The sequence below is a fragment of the Meriones unguiculatus genome, chromosome 18 (assembly GCF_030254825.1).
Source record: "Meriones unguiculatus strain TT.TT164.6M chromosome 18, Bangor_MerUng_6.1, whole genome shotgun sequence".
In the NCBI taxonomy this organism is placed as follows: domain Eukaryota; kingdom Metazoa; phylum Chordata; class Mammalia; order Rodentia; family Muridae; genus Meriones; species Meriones unguiculatus.
Window position 1 is genome coordinate 8,628,530 of NC_083365.1, and position 8,574 is coordinate 8,637,103.

At 42.6% G+C, this 8,574-nt stretch overlaps 1 pseudogene; it reads right to left on the minus strand.

Annotated features, from left to right (window-relative positions):
• Positions 1-2,184: 2,184 nt before the first annotated feature.
• On the minus strand, positions 2,185-3,077 carry LOC110564824 (small ribosomal subunit protein uS2-like; annotated as a pseudogene).
• Positions 3,078-8,574: the final 5,497 nt, after the last annotated feature.

The window sequence follows — 8,574 nt, forward strand, 5'->3', positions numbered from 1 at the left end:
AGTTCAAAGCACATCAGAACAGCCTGTGAGTTCTGTGGAAGTTCAATTTAGTAGGTTTGGGGCAGAGCCTGAGTTCTTCATTCTGAATAAACTTGCAAGGGGCATCTTCTCTGCAAACTGCTCTGGAGAATCATTGAGAAGGTAGCGGTCTCTGAGACACACTGTGCCCTTCAAGAACAGAAAATCCAAGTGGGACTCGTTCTTTGGAATGCATAGAATCTACAACAGTAGATTCTCGCCTCTCATAATGGCTGAAAGAAACAAGTGCTGTGTTCCTTCTGGGAAATAAAGTTCAACTTTCCAGATGTAGACAGGATAAGAAAGCAGGCTCAAGACTGCTTAATGGGGGCAAAGATGAAAACAGGAGAGGGCCTAATAGTAAATCCAAGCTCCTTCAGATAGAGCCAGATTATGTGCTCAGGGCGCACTGTAGTCCTGAGCAACAGAGACAGTGCTGCAGTGTGCGCTTTATTAAGTGGCACCTGAAACTGGTCAGATGTGCTTGACGTCTGTGTCAGCTTTAAGCTCCAGATGGAGGAAGCTGGGCGCTAGTAATGAAAGCATGCTGAGGCTGCTCGGGTCCCTACGCTTTTACAAGGAAGGGTTCTTGTGAGGGCTTGTCACAGGGGTGATATTTAGGACAGTGGGTTAGTGTGCTTAATAAAGTCCTCAAAGGCCAGAGGTTGACTTCTTAACACCTCTGGGAAGATCTTAATGCTTCAAGCAAAAGTTATGCGGAAGGCACAAAGGTGAAGGTTTTGTGTAATCTGCATAAAAAGTAACTGCCACCTGCTGAGGTCTTATGCATGAGGCCCATGGACTGGCCTCAGGCATCAGCACCACATAGAAAAGGCAGCACACACACACACACACACACACACACACACACACACACACACACAAATGCACCATGTAAGCATGCAGAAACCTTTGACCTCATGACACTGTCATCTACAAAATTTCACATGCTCATTAACTGTGCACCTGGCCTGCCAAGATGGCTTAGAAGGCAAAAGTGTCTGCCACTCAAACATGACAGTCTGAGTTTGAGCTCTGCATCCAATGGCTGAAGGAAAGAACCAGTTCCTAAAAGTTATCTTCTGACATACAAACACACACACACACACACACACACACACACACACACACACACATACACATGTATATGTACATGCGTGTGGGACATTGCCATGCTCTTATCTTCTACTTTAACTATGCTTGGCAGTCTATATAAGAGCATGTATTTTTTAATGTGAAAGGAAAATTACGTTAATAGGTGAGTGTTTTATTGCAATCTTGATGGTAAAACGACGTTTAATCATAAAATAACTAAGTTAACGTTTCTCATCTTATACTGCAAATGCAAATCCTGGTGTCTTTAAAGCACTGACCTTTGACAAAAGTCATACTATTCATGCTGTAAGCACAATTCTTATAAGTTCACGGAAGATCTGTCGTAATATGAAATATGCCACACATGGAATGCATTTTCCACTGAAGACAATATTTCTTTCTTACATAAATGTTTCATTTGCCATTTAAGTAAATCGAAGTTCATGAAGGTTGGCTAAACAAAGGGGCCTATTTTTAACTGTGTGGAACCAAGAGTATTCTACTCCGAGTTACTCTTAACTGCAAAGGCTACAGCATCTCAAGGATACAGAAAAGGGTCATAGGTGCTATCCACTTATCCCAAGCAAAACACACACACACACACACACACACACACACACAAAGTGACAGTCATTCTTCACACACATACCGAAACAAAGAACATAAGTTCTCAAATGGTGGGGACAGGGACATAGATAAAGGATTACAACTAAAAAGTGAGTTGTTTTAGAAACGTTTTCTCATATTTAGTCATAAGATGACCTGATTACTTTATTAATAAGATTGCCTTGATGATATAGTCACGCCTGTTGGGACCATGCGGTTGGGTCGACACTGAGCAAGTGAATGTTACTATGCTGACTCAATTAAATTCAGCCCAACTCAGCAAATAAATTGGCTAAACAGGATACGTGAGTTCCCTGACTTCCTAAATTGAAAAAGCAATGTAGATGTTGATATGTGTATGAATGTAGAGGATGGCCATGTGTAGTATTTTTTTTTTTTCAGCCTTTAGGAACTTTACTTTTCCTTCCACCTTTTTTCCCTTTACTCAGGTTTCCACAGAGGAGCTCAGGACCATTCAGTGGTGGCTCCAACCCCCTCCGTGGCCTGCGTTGTGGGAGCTGCTGGCCAATGCTCAGTGGCCGGCAGGGCACTCCAGTCTTCAGTAGGGAACTACTGGGTGGGTACAGAGGGCACCAGCACATACTCAGACCAGTCTGCCAACGCAGGCTGAGCGGCAGTGATCTCAGGAGCTGGCGCAGTCCATTTGCCCTGGAATTCCTCCTTGGTCACGGCCTTCTCAGCAGCAGTGTGAAATTCTCAATCCCCTCTGGGTCTCTGTAGAAGTAAAAATCAGGCATAACTTTCCACGGTGATCAAGGGAGAGAGTGCCACACATGCAGAGTACCCGCAGGGTCAGCATCTACAACATCAGACCCACTGAGTGAGCTCCCCTGTTGTTGCATGGGATGGCACTGTCCACACAGCTCAGAGGAGACTCTGTGTTGCACACAGCGATGGTGGACAAGTTGACGTAAGAGGCCTCCGTGAGGGGCTGGTCACCTGGGGTCAGTCACCTTCAGAAGCTGTGGCTCCCTAAAGGCTGCTTGGATCTGCTTAGTGAAGGTCCCAGGTGTGAAGTGGCCAGCAATTGGAGTGGCTCCAGTGGCAGCAGCAAGCTTCAGCATAGCTCGCTGGCCAGTGTTCCTGGAGGAGATGACACTGACATCAGCAGGGTTCTCAATGGCAGCAACAGCCTGAGCTGCAAGCAACAGCTTCTCCCTGGTCCTCTTCAGGTTTATGATGTAGATACCATCAGTCTTCCTTTTGTAGATGTACTGCTCCATCTGAAAGTCAAGGTTGATGCCACCTAAGTGGGTTCCTGCAGCAAGGAATTTGAGAACATGCTCCTTCTTCGTCTGTAGGACATCAAAGGCTCCAGACAGTGTGCAAGCTTCCATTTAAGTTAACGACAGGAATCAAGAACAACGTCCTATGGACCCATCCCTGGGCAGCGTGGAAAGCCATGGGTAGTATTTTAAAATTTAACTTTAACGACTTATCTTGGGATCATGTGAATTCATGTTTAAAGAAATTATTTGAACACTGGAGAGCAGACAGCCATTTCTCTGGGTCTGCTCAACAGTATATCCCAAAGTCCTATAGTTAAAAAAAAGCTTCTGAATAGATCACATAGACTTTTCTTGTTTCCTAAGTGGAACTGGCTCTACAGCTGTGCCTGCAACCCTGCAACCGACTTGCAACTCTGAGCTTAGAAAAACTGGTGTAAGGGTGACTTTGGTTGTCAGATTCACTCCATCTGGAAGTAGCTAAAACGTAAAACCCAAGTGGCTGAGTACACCTGCAAGGGATTTTTTAAAATGTATTTTTGATTGTGAGCCTACCTCTTAATGGCTGAGCCATCTCTCCAGCCCAGGATTATTTTTTTCTTAATTAATTTTTTTTTTTTTTTTTTTTTTTTTGGTTTTAAGTGGGAAGACTCACTTTTAACCCAGGTCTTTTGAGGTGGGAAGATCCACCTTTAATGTGGGCCATACTTCTGGTGGCAGCCTGTATAAGGGACACGGAAGGAGGAGGCTTTCTGTCTTTGCCTGCTAGCTCTTGATCTTGCAGGACAACTTCATTCCTCCACTGGTATTAAATGCTACTTCTTTAGAGATTCCAGCATATACTGGAGACCAGCTGAGACATCCAGCTTCATGGACTCAACAGCTACTGGATTCTTGGACCTACTGTTAGTAGGCAGCCATTGTTGGACTAGCTGGACCACAGCCTGTAAGCCGCTCTAACAAATCCCCTTTTTACATAGATAATCAATTTATCAGTTCTGTCCCTTTAGAGAACGCTGCCTAATACTCCAGGTATTATTAAAACAGTGAACTTGTAAAATAAAGGTTGCAATAAAAAAAGAAAACTACAGTGAATTTCCAGTTTCCACCTAAGGTTATAGCAGGTTGCAGTTTTATTCCATTTGGCCTTGCCGGTCTTTCTGTCTTTCCCATAGGGAAATGCTGACAGGCACATGGGCTCCTGGATCAATGTGGGCACATATGTCATAAACCTGTTCTTGTGGTTTTTGCTTATTGAACCATTGTGGGAATCACGAACTGAAGGGGAGTGGGGTGAGTGGAGACAGAGCCCACTCAGCATCCTGGGAATGAGACTCTGGACACCAGATTCAAAGGTGCAGATTTTACTTTATTACCCAGTGTGACAGCCTTTAAATGACTGAAAGGCCAATCAGACCATCCCATGCTAGCCTCAAGCACCAGTAACAATCAGTCAGCTTGGTGTTACTATGAGAAAATGTGGGAGATGTGGGGGAGCAAGAACAACTTAGGAGACTTCCGTAAAAAGGGGGTAAGTGTCACCGCTGTAGCCTCGGATCTGTTCCGAGACTTCACTAGTGTGCTAGAAGTCCCTAGTGGATGAACACTGTGCATAGCAGATCAGGACCTTTGGAGGAGTCCGAGGAGTCTCTGATGCTTCACTCACCACTCCCTATGGGCCTCCAAAAGGCTTTCCTCGCCAATCCCACACACCATTTAAGAATAAATTGATTTAATAATCACTAAGCCAGGGCTGGAGAGATGGATTAGTGATTAAAAGCACTGGCTGCTCTTCCAGAGGTCCTGAGGTCAATTCCCAGCCTCCACATGGTGGCTCACAACCATCTGTAATGGAATCTGATTCCCTCTTGTGCTGTGCATGAAAACAATGTTCATATGCATAAAATAAATAAATAAATCTTTTTTTTTAAAGGAATAAGTTGCCTCTTTTTTAGCACTTTACCTCCTTTGACACTTTGTTCTTATAAGGTGACTTTTTTATGTGTTTTTTTTATTTATTTATTGAAATTTATTCACTTTGTATCCCAGCTGTGACCCCCTCCCTTACCCCCTCCTAATCTCTCCCTTCCTCACTCTTTTTCCATGCTCCTCCCCAAGTCCACTGATAGGGGAGGTCCTCCTCCCCTTCCCTCTGACCCTAGCCTATCAGATCTCAACAGGAATGGCTGCCTTGTCTTTCTCTGAGGCCTGGCAATGCTGCTCCCCCTTAGGGGAAGGTGATCAGAGAGCCAGACACTGAGTTCATGTCAGAGACAGTCCCTGTTCCCATTACTACGGAACACACTTGGGCACTGAGCTGCCATGGGCTACATCTCTGCAGTGGTTCTAGGTTATCTCCATGAATGGTCCTTGGTTGGAGTATCATTCTCAGAAAAGATCACTGGGCCCAGATATTTTGGTTTCTGTTGCTCTCCTTGTAGAGCTCCTGTCCCCTACAGGTCTTTCTATTCCCTCCCCCTTCTTTCATAAAATTCCCAGCACTCTGCCCAAAGTTTGACTGTGAGTCTCAGCATCTGCTTTAATACCCTACAGGGTATTGAAGGCTTTCAGAGGCCCTCTGTGGTAGGGGGTAAGTTGGTCAAGGTGATCCTAAAGGGTGTTGAAAGAGAGATATTGAATATGCTCAAAATATATTGTATGAAGTTCTCAAAGAAGTAATAAAAACATTAGAAAGAGAAAGAGGGCTAGAGGGATCAAAAAGAAAGAGAGATGAAAGTGTTAGAACTGAGGCTAGACACTTATCTTTTAAGCCCACCCATTAGTAACCTACTTTCACAAAACAGGCCTCTTTCCATAAAATTGTAGAGGCACCAACAACAATGCCATCAGGTGGGGTTTGTGTCAGAGACAGCCCCTGTTCCCCTTATTAGGGAACCCACTTGGAGACTGAGCTGCCATGGGCTAGATCTGTGCAGGGGTTCTAGGTTATACCTATACATGATCTTTGGTTGGAGTATCAGACTCAGAAAAGTCCCCTGGAGAAATCATGAAATTTGTAGGCAAATGGTGGGAACTAGAAAAGATCATCCTGAGTGAGGTATCCCAGAAGCAGAAAGACACACTTGGTATGTACTCACTTACAAGTGGATATCAGACAGATAATATAGGATAATCAGTAAAATCTGTATACTTAAAGAAGCTAAGCAAGGAGGACCATGGGTAATGTGCTCAATCCTCATCACCGTAAGTATTAAGTGTTCTGTTTTGTTCTCTCACTCTCGTTTTGGTTGTGTCCCTCTTCCACTTTGTTAAATAATAATAAATAAGTAATTTGCATTTTCAAATGTCCTCATGTGGGGGTCCGAGATGCCTCTACTGGACAACTGGACACATAGGTATAGACTCAGGCTGATTGTGTAACCATTTCTTCGTAATTATAGTATGAAAACTCATCCCATAAAACTGATCCTATAAACTTACAGCTACTCTGTGCAACTTAGCCTCCGAAGTCCACTTTCTATCTGTGACAATAAGTATTTTCTTATTTTAACAGAACTCACAGTTCAGTCTATTTTTCTTGTGACTCACAGGTCCAAATTTGTCCTTAGAATTGATGTTTCAGTTCTGCTTTTCAACAGGCTAGTTAATGCAAAACTCTTCGAAATTACCCAGTGGCCAGATTTTCTGTCTGGGTTTTGTCATCTGCTGTGAGGCAAAGCCCTGGGGAAAGAGGTGAGGACCAGCGGGCAGATTGGCCTGTGGGGGAGGGGCTTTGAGTTCAGGCTGCACTACTAGAGACAAAAGGACTTGATAAACCTCAAAGAGACTTCCGGGAGTTCAGAAGCTGGGGTGACACCTTCTTTGGGCTGGTGCCATTGATTATGGTTTTCTCTTTGCTCACGAGACATGTAGATCCTGCTTGCATATCTCCAGACACCTCCAATCATGCTGACAAAATTCCAAATTTTGTAATCACAAGTCCTATAGATCCAAAGTAAATGTTGGGTTGTTTTGTTTTTTTTTTTCCCTGAAACATGTTCACATTCCTTTTTTTCTGAATGCGCAATCTGTTTTGCTTGACACTGAGAAATTCTTGGTCCATTTCATGGACTCTACATAGCAGCAACATTCTTGATCTACAGGAGAGAAGAGCCTGAACACGCCCCAGCTCCAAGGAGTAGGCTTTGTTTAGCAAGGCAGTAACTATTTAACATATTAGAGCTGTACTTGTTCCTGGGAATGAGTAAACCACGGGTGCAGTGCAGTTTCTGCTTTCATGGAACTTACATTTTAGTATAATAAGCTTATAATCTCCTACGAGATTATACTAATCATGATGATTATAGTAATGAGAGCCTTCCAAAAGGCCAAATAGTCATCACAGTGATTACCCATAAATAGTAATTGAAAGATAAAACTAATATGAAAGTGATTTTTAAAATCTCTTAAGTAGAATAATACTGAAAAGCATTTGGTTAAGACTACAGACTTGTTGCAGCAGAAACTAAATTAAAACTACCTTTTTAACACCATGTCAAAATTAGCAAGGACTTTATTTTTGAAAATAAACACAATAGATGATATGATAGGTATAAGTGCTTTAATCCTCACAAAAATTATGGGAGGCACAATTATCACCCATGTATGAAATAAAAATGAAGGGTTGATGAATTAGGCTGGCCTGTCCAAGTACACAGAGGCAGCTAGAGGATGAGTCTGGGTCCAGCTATGGAAGGCGGGAGAACTAACTAACTGCTGCATACTGCTGGTTCTCCATACCACACCCCAAGACAAGTGAAAGAGCCCTTCAAGAAACTGCATGGAAAAGCGTAAGCAACATTAATACTAGAGATATAATTTTAGCAGGAGTGGAAACCAATTAGCAAGCACTTCTTAATTGGTGTCATGCATGCATTATTTAATAAAACTATTCATTTTTATAGAAGATCATTTATACACAGCAAATGCACAGATCTATGTGAAACCCTATCGGCTGAGACAGAAACATTCACCCACGTGACTGTCACCACAATCAAGATGGAAAACACCTTTGGAGCCTCATAAACATCTCCCTTGACTCTAGTCAATCAATCACCATGCTATGCCCAGCAAAATAAATAGCACAGGCTTCTGAACCCTGCCACTGCAGACTTGAGCCTGTTTTTAATGTGACAAAGGTGGGATTCTCCAGTGTGTCAACTTTCTGGCTGCCTTACTTGTCACTCAACATTATGTCGTAAAGATTTATTTTTCCGTTTTGTTTCATATTGTTTTAATTTATTCAGGTTGCTATAACACAATAGCATAAATGAAGCCAATTATAAATAACAGAGGTCACTTCTCCCAAATGCATAGTGAGAAGAGAAAAGTCAAGGTGACCCTGTTCAGCACCTGGTGACGACTGCTTTACAGAGTTTGGAAGCATCTTGCTTTGTGTCCTCATAGTGGTATGGCAGCAAGTGTGAGAGATGTGGTTTTAAATATTTGAACTTTCTTATGTGCAAAGTAAATTATATAACATTATCACACTGATTATTTTGTATCTTTCTTAGCTTCTAACCACCAACAATCTACTTAATGCTTATTTATTTGTTTGTTGTTTTAATTTTAATTTTTTCTTCACAACTTATTCATTATATATGTGGAT